Source organism: Salarias fasciatus, chromosome 23, assembly GCF_902148845.1.
Source record: "Salarias fasciatus chromosome 23, fSalaFa1.1, whole genome shotgun sequence".
Classification (NCBI taxonomy): domain Eukaryota; kingdom Metazoa; phylum Chordata; class Actinopteri; order Blenniiformes; family Blenniidae; genus Salarias; species Salarias fasciatus.
In genome coordinates, this window is record NC_043766.1 from 7,578,402 (window position 1) to 7,593,285 (window position 14,884).

A 14,884-nucleotide genomic window follows, 5' to 3' on the forward strand; every position below is an offset into this window, starting at 1 on the left:
ATCAAGATGAGCCGCTACCGTGACAACTTCGTCAACGCTGGATTTGCTTCTTTTGACCTGGTGGCCCAGATGACAGCAGAGTGAGTGGAGCTAATCAGGCCTAAAGTGACTGACTACTCTGAGTTTAAAAGTCAAAATATGACCTTGAGGGAATAAAAATTTCTCAAGTCTAAATTCAACATGATTAAATGTAGAGAAGTGGACTCTCAGTAGATTCAAATTTCAAATGAAAAATTTAGTCTTTTTGATATTAAGCTCAGGCTCAGTAAAAACACTTCTTGTGCGTAAGCAATGAATCATGACTTGAAGCGACAGTAAAGCTTTTTCATATTTTTCACTTGTCATATATGCAAACAGTATAAAAATACATTTTTGTAAGGGTAAAATGTGCAATGCCATGGTAATGAAACATCTTGGAAGTTGATTGAGTTGTTAAGTTTAAATATTTAAAAAGTTTATGTTTCCGTAATAATTTAATACAGAATGATCTAAATAATATAAATTAAAACCTTCCTCAGAGATGAACTCATGAGTAACATGGAAGAGGACATTTATCTCATTATATGGTAATCCCTTGGAACACTTGATTTAAGATAAATTATTCCATCGCCACCCATCTAAAGGGAAAATACAAAATAACAAAAAGTTTTTTTTTAATCTGGTGAAGCTGGTTATTTATAATATCATACTGACAGTAGAGGTTTTGTCATATTTAAAAACAGGATATAGTGGGAGTCCTACAGATTGGAAGCCACCAGCAATCAAAACGAATGAATTAGAATGTTGTGATGAATAAATCATCTTCATTAGCTGCAAAACAGGTAAAGAGGTGGAGTGATTTGTTTCAATTTGGGTAGGTTGACTGATGCGGTGTACTGTGCCTCTCTGTTGCCCTTAATGGCCAGTAATTCCACTAATTGTGGCCATTCATTATCATTTATTTTTCAGTTAATGTGCTGATGGGGATTGAACATTACATTTCAAAAATGCAGCATTTTATTTCATCAGAGGTTGTTATGATGCTTCAGAGTGTTAGAAGACAGGTGTCCTGTGCATATGTGTATGTGCATGCTTGATGCCAAACCTGGTCCCTGCTCCAATTGGCTAGATATTGACTAGAGAAATATCCAAAAAGCATTTTTTTTTTTTTGTGATATTGTTGAACAATTAAGTTGAGTCTTCTGACCAATGGCTGCCCATCGGAGAAATATTCTCCCCGGGTTATTTTTGAGAGTGTCGTCATGTTAGTTACATGCCAACAATATCCACTTTCTGTGAGCTCTTGGCCATGAAATTAATTATTTTTAAAATGTCCATCATTTCTTTATTTACCGATTGGTGTTGTGGGGCCATCTTCCTGAACACAGAAAGACGACTGAAACACAGAGTAAAAAGACAGACTTGGCTGTGAACGTAGTCAGACAAACCAAGTTTATTTCCATGTAATTAATTCCAAAAGAGCAGAATTATAGAAGGACAAAGCACATATCAGAGAAAGACCGTACAGAAACTAAAATCAAACTTGAAATGACGAGACTTGAAAAGCACACGCAAGACACATACATGTATGACGTGACAACTGGCTACTAACAATGCTGAACATGGCATGCACACGCACGCACGCACGCGCACGCAGCCAGCACGCACACCACACACACACACACACACACCCACACACACACCACACACTGAAGACAAAAAAATTAAAGTTCTATACAGTGTGCATATAGGTTAATCCAGAGACGAGGCTTGGCCTCCTTGGAAAGGGGCCTGGCACAGGGAAATCATACAAAGGTCCTGGAACAGCACACAGAATATGCCGCTCAGAACTCCCTGAGAAATAGTCAGAGGAGCAGACTAAGGTGGGTCCTCCTGGACCCCTGGGAATGGCAGCGGAGTGGACAAACGTGGGGCCTCCTGGACATTCCAACTGGTTGGCATGAGAGCAAGGGGAGGTGGGTCTGTCCAGGCCCCCTCAGAGACAGGCACGGTCACAGACAGAGGCTGGTCCTCCTGGATCTCCTCAGAGACGGGCGTGGAAACAAATGAAGGCGGGTGTCCTAAACCCCAAGAGAGATGGGCTCGGTATCAGATGGACAAGGGTCCGACTGGACAAAGATGGGCAAAGGAGCAGATGGAGGAGGGTCTGCGTAGACCACTCAGAGGAAGGCACGGGAACAGATCGAGGCGGGTCTTCCTGGACCCCCTCTGAGGCAGGCATGGGAACCGATGGACGAGGGCCCTCCTGGACCTCCTGAAAGATGGGCACGGAATGCAATTCAGGTGGGACCTCCTGGCGCCCCTCAGATATGGACAAGGAAACAAATGGAGGCTGGTCTTCTGGGACTTTTGCAGTGGTGGGCGCAGAAACACACAGAGGTGGGTCCTCCGGGACCCCCTGAGAGATGGGCTGGGGAGCAGATGGAAGCGGTTCCTCCTGGACTCCCTCACAAATGGACGGAAACAAACAAAGGAAGGCCCTCCTGGGCCCCTTTGAGATGGGCACAGGAAACGATGAAGGGTGGGTCCTCTGGACCCAGGCAAAGGTGCACAGAAAAAGACATTGAAAGTTGGGCATGGACGGTGATAAAGGCGGTTCCTCCTGGACCTCCTCTGAAGCTGGCATGGGAACAGATGGAGGTCTTCCTGGACCCCTCAGAGATGGGCACCGGAACAAACAGAGACAGGGTCTTCGGACACTTTTGCTGAATGGAGCAATAGACCCTCTCAAAGCTGGGCAGAAGGACAGATGGCGGTTGGTCCTGTGGAGGTCCAAAGGCAGATGTGGGACCCAATGCTCACTTTCAAAGGTGGCATGGAAACGAATGAAGGCAGGTCCTTCTGGACCCCCTCGGAGATGGGTACAGAAACAGACACAGGTGGGCTTTCTGGACCTCCTAAAAGATGGCAGACTATGGAGACATTCTCATGAATCCGCTCAGAGTGAGCATGAGAGCAGACAGAGGTGGGTCCTCTTGGACCCTCTCATAGATGGGCACAGAAACAGACACAGGCGGGTCCCTCAGGACTCCCACAGAGTCGGGCACATAAGCTGGCAGCGATGGGTGTTCCTGGATCCTGTCGGAGATTTGAACAAAAACAGAGGTGGTTTCACCAGAGCTTTCTCTGAGATGGGCAGAAGAGCTGCGGGAGTAAGGTCCTTGTGGACCCCCTCTGGACAATGGTGAGGAATGATGCCAGTGGTGTGGTTCAAGTCCACACGGCTGCATTTCCCCCTTGGGAGCATGGTGTGAGGCAGCACAGAACCTCCCAGAGATGAACTGTAGAGTGGCGTGGGTGAGGCTTCGGAGCTTTCTCGGTACATGCCAGGTAGTTTGTCTACATTAGGTCAGATTAGATTACATTATGTCTACATTAGATCAGATTAGATTACATTACATTACATTTTTATTCATCACATACACTTACAGTATGGCAGTGTAATGCAGCCAACTGTCTACTGGACTCTACAAAGACAAAATGTTGAAGTAGAATAAAAATGCAAAGCAAAATAACAAAAAAGACACTATCGATACAAAAACAAACCAAAACAGTAACAACACACAAATATACAAAATTATAATGTACTAATTGTCCACTGCCTGTGCACAGGAGGTTTGACGCAAAATGTGGGATGGCATTATTTTCTTTGCTGGACTTGTGCAAAGCCTCACCTGTATCGATCCCCCTTGAGATAAGTAGTAGGATAGCATTGATTACTATACTCTGGCGCCAGCTCTGGAGAGTTGACCCCTCTGGATGTGACATGATGTGGAGTGACTGAGGCAGCAGCTAACAGGCTGTACAGTAACAGGCTCTAGCAGACCAGCAGACTGATGGCTTGCAGGCTTGGTGTGAGAAGGCAAGGATCTAGTAGCTTTGAGGCTAAGACTTTTTTGGCTTCATGGGCAGCTATATACCAAAGAAGTGCCTACTGGTTGGCCAAACAAGGCTGACAGCCTGTAGATTTGCCAGGCTTGTGGAGAAAAGCAGAGAACAAGTGGAGAACCAGTATGGTAATCCTGAGCATCCCTGGAAATATGGTCAACAAAGCTAGAAATTGCACTCTTAGAAACACAGATCAAGACCCTGAACGCAGGGGCCTGGATGGAGTCAGGCAGGGGCTGTTACCAGTGCATCCATTGAAAGTTGAACAAGTGGGAAAGACCGAGGCACAGATTTAGAAATCACATAAAACCAGACTTGCAATCACGAGATTCAGAAAACAGTAAAGCACATGACACTAAGTTACAGACAAGACGCTGCACACTGTTCCACTGAGAAAACTAATAACTGCTCATGTATGGATTCATCAACACATTGTTTACATATACACACATCCATGGTAATCGGGGAAGACGGATAAAAAGTTGTAACAAGACGCTTGATGACAGATATTCAACACCACTGACATGGAAGTCGAAGGTGTACATGAACTTGGACAAATTCACAACATGAAACATACACAACAAATAATACAATGCAAATACACAACAAATAACATAAAAATGAACTTAAACTACAAGGCATGAACAAAAACATTTAGAGAACCCAAGTCATGACAAGATGTCAAGCCCAGAAATACAAGAAACCTTGAAGACCTGAGACTTGACTGTGTGTGTGTGTGTGTGTGTGTGTGTGTGTGTGTGTGTGTGTGTGCGTGCGTGCGTGCGTGCGCGTGCGTGCATGCGTGCGTGCGTATCTACTCCTGATTACATCTAGTCGAGAAAAACCTAAAATTGATTTACTCACACTGACACAAATATGACTGACTGTCTACTAATTCTGTAATCTGCCAAAAAAATTCCAGAAAAACTAAACAAAAAAACTGCCGTTTCCTGGTTGTCTGCTCTGTACCCTGTGAGTTTTCCCAGCTGTAAACAGTAGCTAAGTTTACTGTTCAATCATTAACTACCATTATGGCCTTTTGACTCCTGTCCCCTTGCCCACCTGCTGGGCAACAGCAGTATGTTGCATTAAGAGTTACACTGGCTATAGCAGAATGAACGTCCCTATTTTGTTGACTTGCTCTCAGGAGGTCATTTTATGGGTTATTACCATGGTGATGCCTTTTTCCCAGTTCCCACCTGGTCGAGTGTGTACTCACCTGTGATGGAAAGTGAAATTTACACTTCTGCTTTGGATGTGTGATGTTTGCCTACTTTTATGTTTTAATTATTTGATTTTACAACTTTGCCATCTGTTCTCATCTTTTTCCGTTTTCTCCTCACCACACAGGGACTTGCTGCGGATAGGGGTAACATTGGCTGGTCACCAAAAGAAGATTCTGGGTAGCATTCAGGACATGAGACTACAGATGAACCAAACACTTCCTGTCCAGGTGTGAGCAGCAGGATATACAAGCCGATGCAGTTGAAGGACAGCCAGACAGGAAAAGGGGAGAAACTGCTAGAGAGGGCCACTGGAAAACCCTTGCTGCCTGACCCATCTCTGCTGATCGGACAGTATGAAACTGGCTTGCAGTGCCTCTGAATATTTTTTTTCTTTATTTCATTACCACTTACATTTCCTCTTCCTGCCTTTTTTTGTGTCATGTTTCTCATTCCCCCCCCCCCCCCCCCCCCCCCCCCCCCCCAGCCCCAAAAATGTGTGTTTTTGAAAGAACGAGGAAAAAGCGTTATATCCCATGCGTGCCTCACCAGCTCTGGAGTGGGTTGATGTCTGCATGCATGTGTGTTTTTGAGTCAAGTTGGCCTTAGTCCTGTAACTGAATCGTCATCTCTGATAGTCGTTCAAGAGCCCTTCTCCTTGACCCCTTAGCCCAGCTCTGCTGGATGTAAAACCTAGAAGAACTACAGAAAAAAAAGAGAGAGAGAGAGAGAGAATTTCCACATATGTTGAAAAGTCAGATGTGGATCAGACCACAAGAGAGAGGAGATGAGTCTCCCCCGACAGAAGTTGTGTTGTTGTGCGCTTGTGTTGTTCTCCATCTTCATATTGAAGGTGTGTCATTTAAAAGGGCACTCACAGAGAAGGTTAATGTGGTTCAAGAAGGACACATAATGGGCTGCGTTCAAAGGTCAAGAGGATGACAGAAGGTCAAAGAGGACTAAGGAAGGCGGCCCCAATTGTGGACACTTGTTTTGGCTGCTGGATCTTCCGTAGATATCCAGACTCTTCATTCTGACCTGAAGTGACTCAGGATAGTTTCACAGCTTGGGATCCCCTTTTCATCAATTGTGTTTTTTACACATGCAAACATTTTTATTTTTGTTTGTCCACACTACATTTTTCGTTTTAATTTTTTGTTTTTTCATTCTTTTTTGGCTTTCGTACACATTTTGGAAAATTTGTGGATTCAAATGGCCGGTCAAACTGAAGTACCCCCTCCTCCTTCCTTACTGGACGCTTCACGTGATTTGAGGACGGGAGGGGTTGATGAGGACTGGGCAACAATATGGGAAGAAAACTTGGCCTTTTGTGTGCATTTTTGTATTCTTGTGTGCAGGTATGTATGCGTGTGCATGTGTGATTTAGTGTGCCTGGTTGTGTGGGTGAGTCAAGTTGCACACAATTATACTGTACAATACAGCTTCCGCTATTTGCCACCGTGGAGAATTAACGCATGAACTGAATTGTGATAAGGAGCAAATATATCTGAAACAATTATGCTATATTATGTGGACAACTGTTAAACATTCTTTTTTAATGAATCCCTGAAAGGACTTTGGACAGACATGTGCACATGTACACACACACACACACACACACACACACACACACACACACACACACACACACACACACACACACACACACACACACGTCATGATGGACACCTTATTTTTAATTACTATTATCTGGATTTAGAAATAATCAAAGTCCTTGTTTTAATTTCTTGACATTCTGGTCTATGTATTTATTTGTACCTCACACTCAGACCCCCTCCCCACCAGACCTCTCCCCTACCAATACCCAGAAGGACTTCAGGCCAATTGGTACAGTGGACTTGGAACAATCAGAAGGAAGAGAAACTCCATGAGGATTCACCTAATGAATTGATGATTATTAAACAAAAAAAAAAAGTGCATATAAATTGGATATTGTATTTTTGTTGTTGTTCTAAACAGCCTGTACATGTTTTGTAACAAAAATGAGATAACAAAAGAAAAATTGTGTTTTGACAAAATTGCAGTGTTGTTGTGAAATGTTTGATCCGGAGTGAATTTACCAGGTGGCAACAGAAGACGAGAAAGAAGAGTGAAAGTCTGGAGGTTGAGTGAAAGAGACAAACACCACTTTTATTTAAATCATAGTTAGAAAAAAATGTCTCCCTTTCCTGCATACATTGTTGTTTGAGTGTTGACTTGGTGTAAGTGTGTTGAAGTTGTGTGTGCACTGCCTGACCCAGACATCAGGCTTTCCCCATATCTATTCAAACTTTAACACAACAGCATGTATCAAGCACAGAGCTGTTCTTATTTGTCTTTCAGACACATTATCTTCAATTTTTTGCTACCCAACTCAAATATAGTCCAGCCAGTCTGATTTGCCACAGTTAAAACATTTATTGGTGAGAAGATCAGGAGTAATTTGTTGAAATAGGCCACCTGCTAGTTATTTCAGTTTCCTGAGAGGCGGAGCTTCATCACAGCCCCTGCAGTTTCCCTCTCCGCAACAGGATCCTAATGAGAGAAGAACCTACTGGTCTTTGACTGTCAGGTCGATTAAAGCAGCAGTTAATCTGACATTGCGGCGATATGAGTAGAGGCATAAGGCAGGTCAACCTACCGCCATCTCTCTTCATTTCCTGTCTGACTTGCGATGGTCCTGCCTCAGCATGGGCCGCTGCATGATTAGTACAGTGTAGGATCAACAACTGTGGCGTGCAGACAGCATGCAGCCTCATTTTAAACGATAGCAGCTGCAACACTGTGACCATGCTCTTTGTGCTACTTACAAAGCAGTGTTTGATGACGGTGGTTTTAGGAGTGGGGCTGCATCACTGGTGTGATCTTCCAGACAGTTTAAACAATATTTGGTTTGGAGCTGATCAATGCAATATGTGAATATATCGTTTTTGGTCCATATTGATGATGGTGATGGCCTTACTACATGCTTCACTAGTTTGTCAGCCTCTCTTAAGTTCCTGCAGACATTATGGAGGACGTTATGCAAAACAAAATGTTTTCCCCATTTTGTATTTTCTTATTTTATGCCAGCTTCTGTTGATTTAACCCCCTTCAGCTACACTCCTGATGGGAAACAGTGTAGTATAAATTAAGTGGAAATTTAGCCTGCTTTTTTTTTTTTTTTAAAGAACAATACATAAGTGAAAATAGTTCAATAGTTTTTGTTTTTTTTTGTAGAAAAAATCATCTCTGTCAGAAAGGCTTGTATAAGCAACACTTTGTTTTCTTAACATGATGTGGATGAATGAAAAACGCAAGAAGAGTCTTTTTCTGGTGGATTTTTTTTTTCTCCTTCCAGAGCAACCCCTAGTTTTAATTGGGAAACACTGAGAACACACTTGAAAACGACAGACCAACAGAACTGATTTGATCAAAATCCCTTTCATTTAAAGTTTCCCATGAATACATAATTTTATTCCTTATTCCTCATCTCAGCTCAGTCATCCAATCAGCTAAGCCCCATGGCTGCAAAGCTTTGCATGTGGCACCAAAATAAGACTCAGTTGATAGCATACAAACACAGAAAGGGAGAGAATGAATGGACCTAAACACAATCAGATGGCAGACATGCCTGCTCATGAAAAATGGCAGTTTGGAGCTTGGATGAACTATTGATGAGGTGCACATGGTGCTCGGGGATCCGGAGTCGTGTTCACCAAAGTCAACCAGCCATGAGTGATGAGCTCAACTGGCACTGTTGCACATATTTAAAAGATTACACCACCGCAACCGCAACTGCAAACGATTAATCTTTAACTGGGTTTTTCGCACATTCATGAGGCTGTTTTATATTTTCAAGTCACAGAAAGGAAAGAGACTTGCTCTCGTTTTTTTTTTTTCTTTTTCTTTTTCTGTTCACCCAACTGCGTTTTGCTGTGAGATGGTGTGTGTGTGTGTGTGTGTGTGTGTGTGTGTGTGTGTGTGTGTGTGTGTGTGTGCGTGCGTGCGTGTGCGTGTGTTTGTGTGTGTGTGAGAGAGAGAGAGAGAGAGAGACTGGAGTGTATGGAATTTAAAAAAAAAAAAAGAAACTTGTTTTGTACTGAATCAGTGTGATCAGCTGTGTTCTGGCTGTCAGAAGTTGTTACCAATGTATGTGCCAATAAGTTTTGAAATATCCGGACATTCTTCACAGCTCAGTTTCCATGTTTTTTGCATCCTCAACAGATTCACGGATCACACACATTCACCCTCCTGGAGATCTCCTCACTTACAGCTCTTGTGCATTTGTTGTTTTAGTTGTCTGTTTTAATTGAATATATACAGTACTGTCTTTTCTTCTGTCTTATAACAAACTTAGAACACCAACATTTTTGGTCACTTTTAAAAGCCAGTCTTCTTAAAACAGAGTGATTATAGATCCAAGAATTGCAATTCTTGATTCTTTGAAAAGCATTGAGATGTATTTAATGGTGCAAACATACAATACAAACTACTAAAAATGATGATGCATTCTTGTAGAAATATTTTTTAAAGACCCTTTTTGCAATTAAATTATTTAAGAAATGTGAACCGAGGTCCCGACTGAGTCTTTGTGTTGTGTTACAAGTAAATTGTTCTTTGTTCAAATGCCAGGTGAGAAACACACTCGTGTTGTCTAGCATTGTTCAATAGCTCCACTTTTCCAGAGAGGTGGCAAAGGAATTCCTATTCTTCCAAAAATATGAGCAATACCAGTACCTTCAGTCAACTCCTTCACTTCATTCAAAGCAAAAGACAAAGGTTCTGAAGCTTGACGAAGAACAAAAATGAAAGGTAGCTAAAAGTAGCAATGAATTTTAATTATATGTAACACACCTTTGGAAGCATTTCAATCCATGCTTTTTATTACACACACATACATAGGTTTCCACATGCACATAACTATCAATATCCTCATGGATTAACTAGCAACCACCAGCAATTACATAAATTATACCTGGTTTTATTTATTAGATTTGGATCTAAAAGTAAGATAAGCTATATAATTGACTAACATTTTCAGGGCTTTTGTTTTAAAAATCTATTATAATCTCATGAATCACAATTGATGTTTTTTTTTTTGTTTTTTTTTTTGAGAGAGAGAGATGGAACAATCTCTCCCATCACATTATCCTCTACACAAGTGACAGGTCAGTTCAAATAAAGGAAGGTGTAGAATGCCAGCATTTATGTATAAGTGTGTAGAATGAAGGCAAAAAATACCCCTTAAAAGTAGTTACAAAAGGAACATAGCATTTCTATTTTCTGTTGCTACAGAGTTGTGAGTTATTGAGTTATTAGGTATTTTTAATCAGCTATTTCAATTCTATGTTTTCAGATAACTCTCAGCATTATCATCATTTTGTGTAGCTGTCTCGGATTCTGTGTTTCGTCTGGACACTCCAACATTAACTGGTGACCCTAAACTGCCCATAGGTGTGGTTGTCTGTGGTTGTCTCACTTGTCGCAGTGGAGACACATCAATAACTTCTCATAATTATTTTTCAAGCCCATCAATTCATCTCTGCCGGCACTGAAGCAACAGTCTTATTTTCTTGTGGAAAGGATAAAAATGCTCAGATCATAGAATCTACCTTATCTGATCCCTGACTCATCCCTGGACTTCCCCCTTTTCCCCTTTCCCCGTCCAATTAAATGAATCCAGCAGCAGTCTCTCTTGTTTTCTATAAAGCGAAGGTATTTTCAAAATGCTCCACCACTGAAGTCACTCAGATAAATTTCAGTCAAGGATTATGTGGGATTCTTTTGTGTTGCAACAGGAGTAATGATATTTTTCACCTAAACGTCTTGGGTTTTAAACTGCTACACAGTCATGATGGAGTTATTGCAATTTCTTGGAGGTTCAACAGCAAGTGAAAAAATAATCTTCTAGTTCATAATCTGTTTAAATCATACACATTTACTTTGTCATTGTGGCAGTGCTTAAGCATACATTTGAGAATCCCAGCAGAAGAACAAAATCGAAGCTGAAATACGATCACAGTATACACCATATTGTGAACTCAAATTCACCTAAATAATTTCAATAAACCCACAGAGTTGAGGTTATATATTTATATACTTATTTGTTTATGAGTTTTCAAGATGTAATGTAACGTGCAGTGTTGCAAGTTGCTTAATAATTTGTCTACTTTATCCTAGTCACAATTTACGTACTTCTAAAAACTAGTGATTTACTTCTCTGTGTAAAAATAACTAATATTAGACTTTTTAGTGACTTAAAATGTGTAATGAATCTGGAACTGTTTTTGAAACATGCTATAAGTGTGCATTTCCATAAAGTATATTTTATAATAAGATTCATAAAGGATTAACTGTGGCATACGTAATGTGCTATAGGCAATGTGCTATATCATCTGCATAAGCTACCACGGCAAATAAGAAGTATCTAAAGTATAGGGTTGTTTATCATGTTATCTATTTAATTGTTTTCAAATTAAATCAGTTAACTTTACAATATGTGTATATATATATATATATATATATATAAAATATATATATATATATATATATATATATATATATATATATATATATATATATATATATATATATATATATATATATATATATATATATATATATATATATGTGTATATCAAGCCACAGGGGCTGCTTTAATCACTTGAGCTACTCTGAGATAATTTTCTTCTTCCCGACACTTTACTTACAGCAAGCGAATGCTCTTTATAACCTCAAATTTATATCATATCATAAATGTAAATAAAAATGTTGATAATCTTTGTCAGGGTCGTCACTTTACTGAGAGCTCACAAAAAACTCCTGTAGCATTTTTCTGATATTTATTATATCCTTAAGTGCTGACACTTTAAGCTAACAATAATTGTTTTACAGATTATTCGTTTCAATCAATAATGTGACTTTGGAAAAAGCATACTGTTCTCACGTTGCTTATATAAAAGGTTATGCATAATGACAATATAATACATTGTATCCACCACTTCAAATAGTAAATGAGCTTAGTTAAATAGGAATATTTTATGAATGCATTTTATTGTATTATAAATGCACCCTGTCCTGGAAAGTGGTGATGTAACTAGTTACCTGGAACTTGTTGATTTTATCTCAGTTTTAAAATATTTTTAATAAAGTGCACATACTTATATGTATTACTGCCACTCATGCAGCAGATAATTCAGACAAAAGAAACAGAATGAATTGTTTGAATTATTATGAATTACACCATTTCCAGCTAAATTTCACTGAACAGCTTAACACCAACAATGTGGGTGTATTTTTCCTCTGGTTGCATATGCAATAGAAATACACCAATAAAATACATTCTTCCTAACAAAAATAAGACATAGAGAAATAAATTACATTTTGGATGTTTTGCATCAATTACTTCCAGCACGGTTTGATTTGGTTCAGACAATTATTAGGTCTAATTGATTAAAGCTGAAGTCTAAAACGTATCCTTATAAATACTGGCCAACCTATTAATAGCATTACGGGGTATAAACTCAACAGCCACAATGTTATGCAGTAAAAGAAAAAATCTCTCCGTCTAATGCTGTTTCTGCCATGACTCTCAGGACTGTTGTGATCAGTCTTATTACAGATGTAGCTTCAGTTAAACTTAAATTACGTCTGTTAATTTGAGCCAAATTTTGGAGTTTGCATACATCTTGTTGGTCACTTTTTACTATGCATATAAAACTCCTAAAACTCATAGTATCACATCTGTAGAGTGACACACATCGCAGAGGGCAAGTGAATGGGAGTTTTATTTTTAACTTCAGGAGCCACACATGAACATCATTGCAGATGAAGACATGATGTAGATGTGAACATTATGGGGCATCTCTGTGACACATTTCTTGTTACTTTAATCTGAACTGATTAGTTTTTATGTTATGGGTATTTATACAGATTTGTAAAGGTAATGTGTTATTGATGTGTTTGTTGGGTGTTGGGCGATGGGCAACGGGCACAAAAGAACATGACAATAAAAATATTGAGAGGAAAAAAATAGTATTTATTTTTGAATGAAACTGATTCATCAAATTAAAGCAATTGAAAAAAGTAGCAACACAGATGGGTATAATAATATATGGTAATGTTGATTTCACTCCAAAAACTTTTAATGCGTTGGCATACATCACATCTAGTAGGGGACAGGAGATGCAGAACAGAGACAGACAGAGCGAGAGGGAGAGACAGACAGACAGATGGGGGTGGGGGTGAGGGTGTCTCCAAATGGTTTCATTTTTACTGAAGTAACAAGTAATAAGCAATGAAGCTCACAGAGCCATCGGTAACTGTAACTGCATCACTCAATAACGCATTTCTGCCCCCAAAAATATTGTATTACATTAATCCCTTATCCCAAATAGGCTACTGATCAGTTGTCAGATTATACTAAATGTGAGCCAATGCCAAGATGAACTAAAGAAACGGTACAGCTTTAAAGGGCTATTGACATAGTATCATTTTGTGTAGCTGGAGAAAATTGATTGTTTGCAGTGCAGTTTCATCAAAACATGTCATAAAATGCACAGGAGAATTATTAGGATGTCAATAAAGATTAATTTTTTATCCCTCCTCAGCCAGCCAGGCAGAATTAGCATAAATATAACGATGTATTTACATGTTTTTGCCACATGTCGGTCAGGAAAAGGATCAATGAAAATTTGATCACAAGGCAACAGATGAAAAAAATAAAAAAAATTTAAATGAGAATTAAAGCAATCCTTCACATTAAAACCTCGGAACCCAATCCTTACCCTTATTTCCAAAGCCAGACTCTGTCTTTATTCATCCTTAGCCCCTACAGACTTTCCTCTCCCATCCCCCTGCCCTATTAGCTCCACACTAACACCCGCACACCCGTTCTCTGTCTACTTTTTCATCCTCTCCCATCTTTTCTGCCATAATCCTTCTCTTTCACTTCAGCTTGGCACAGCTAATTGGTCACGTCTGTACGATGACATGGGGACCTGACATAATTGCTGGACAAATAGCGAGGCGTTTAGCTGTCTCAACCAAGCTGTACACAGACACCAGTCGACTGGAAAGACTAATTACCATTCCAGCCCGGCAACTCACTAATTGGGAAATACTTCCAACAAAGAAAACAATCCATGTGGGTGCACCTGTGTCAAAAGAAGAACCCAACATTTCTATATATCAAAAATATAGAACAACTTATATTCATGTGTAGTTGGAGCAGCATTGTCATTATTGCATTCTTTTATTTACCATGTCTACAAATCAATAAATCACATAGTGGGAATTCCTGAAGAGTTTATTATGTCCATGATGCCTTTCACTCTACATGGAAATTCTAATCCTTTAAAAGCTGCACATAATAAATAGTTCGTTGAATATTCCTCTGACCTGGAGACAATTGCTTTTGAATAAAGAGACATCACAAAGGATTAAGTGATGGCTCACCCCTGAAATATTTGACCACCCGCTCACATTGCCCTATCCCCAAGGAGAGAACCCCATCTTTTTTTTTTTTTTTTTTTTTGCCCCTGAACAAGCATACTATTGTTGGGGGTTTGGGTGCAGCTGCATGGTCTCTCCATGGGTTGAGCATGTCTGCCAATGAAACAATTTTCAACAGAACTTCACCCAGGGACCATGAGGTGACCCGGAGTTCACGGTCAGAGCTGGACAATTGGTGGGAATCTGTCACATGTGAGAGGTATGGCAACCTTCAGGTGCTGCAAGGCCATCAAAACGCCACTGTGGGGAGATAAGATGTCCTCATAGCTGCAGTTATC

The 14,884-nt window shown here is 40.0% G+C and overlaps 1 long non-coding RNA gene across 1 annotated transcript; it reads left to right on the plus strand.

The window, feature by feature from the left end:
- On the plus strand, window positions 1-7,150 carry LOC115381929 (uncharacterized). The gene is made up of 2 exons (XR_003930488.1): window positions 1-80; window positions 5,239-7,150. It is a non-coding gene; the product is annotated as an uncharacterized LOC115381929 (long non-coding RNA).
- The last annotated feature ends 7,734 nt before the right edge of the window (window positions 7,151-14,884 follow it).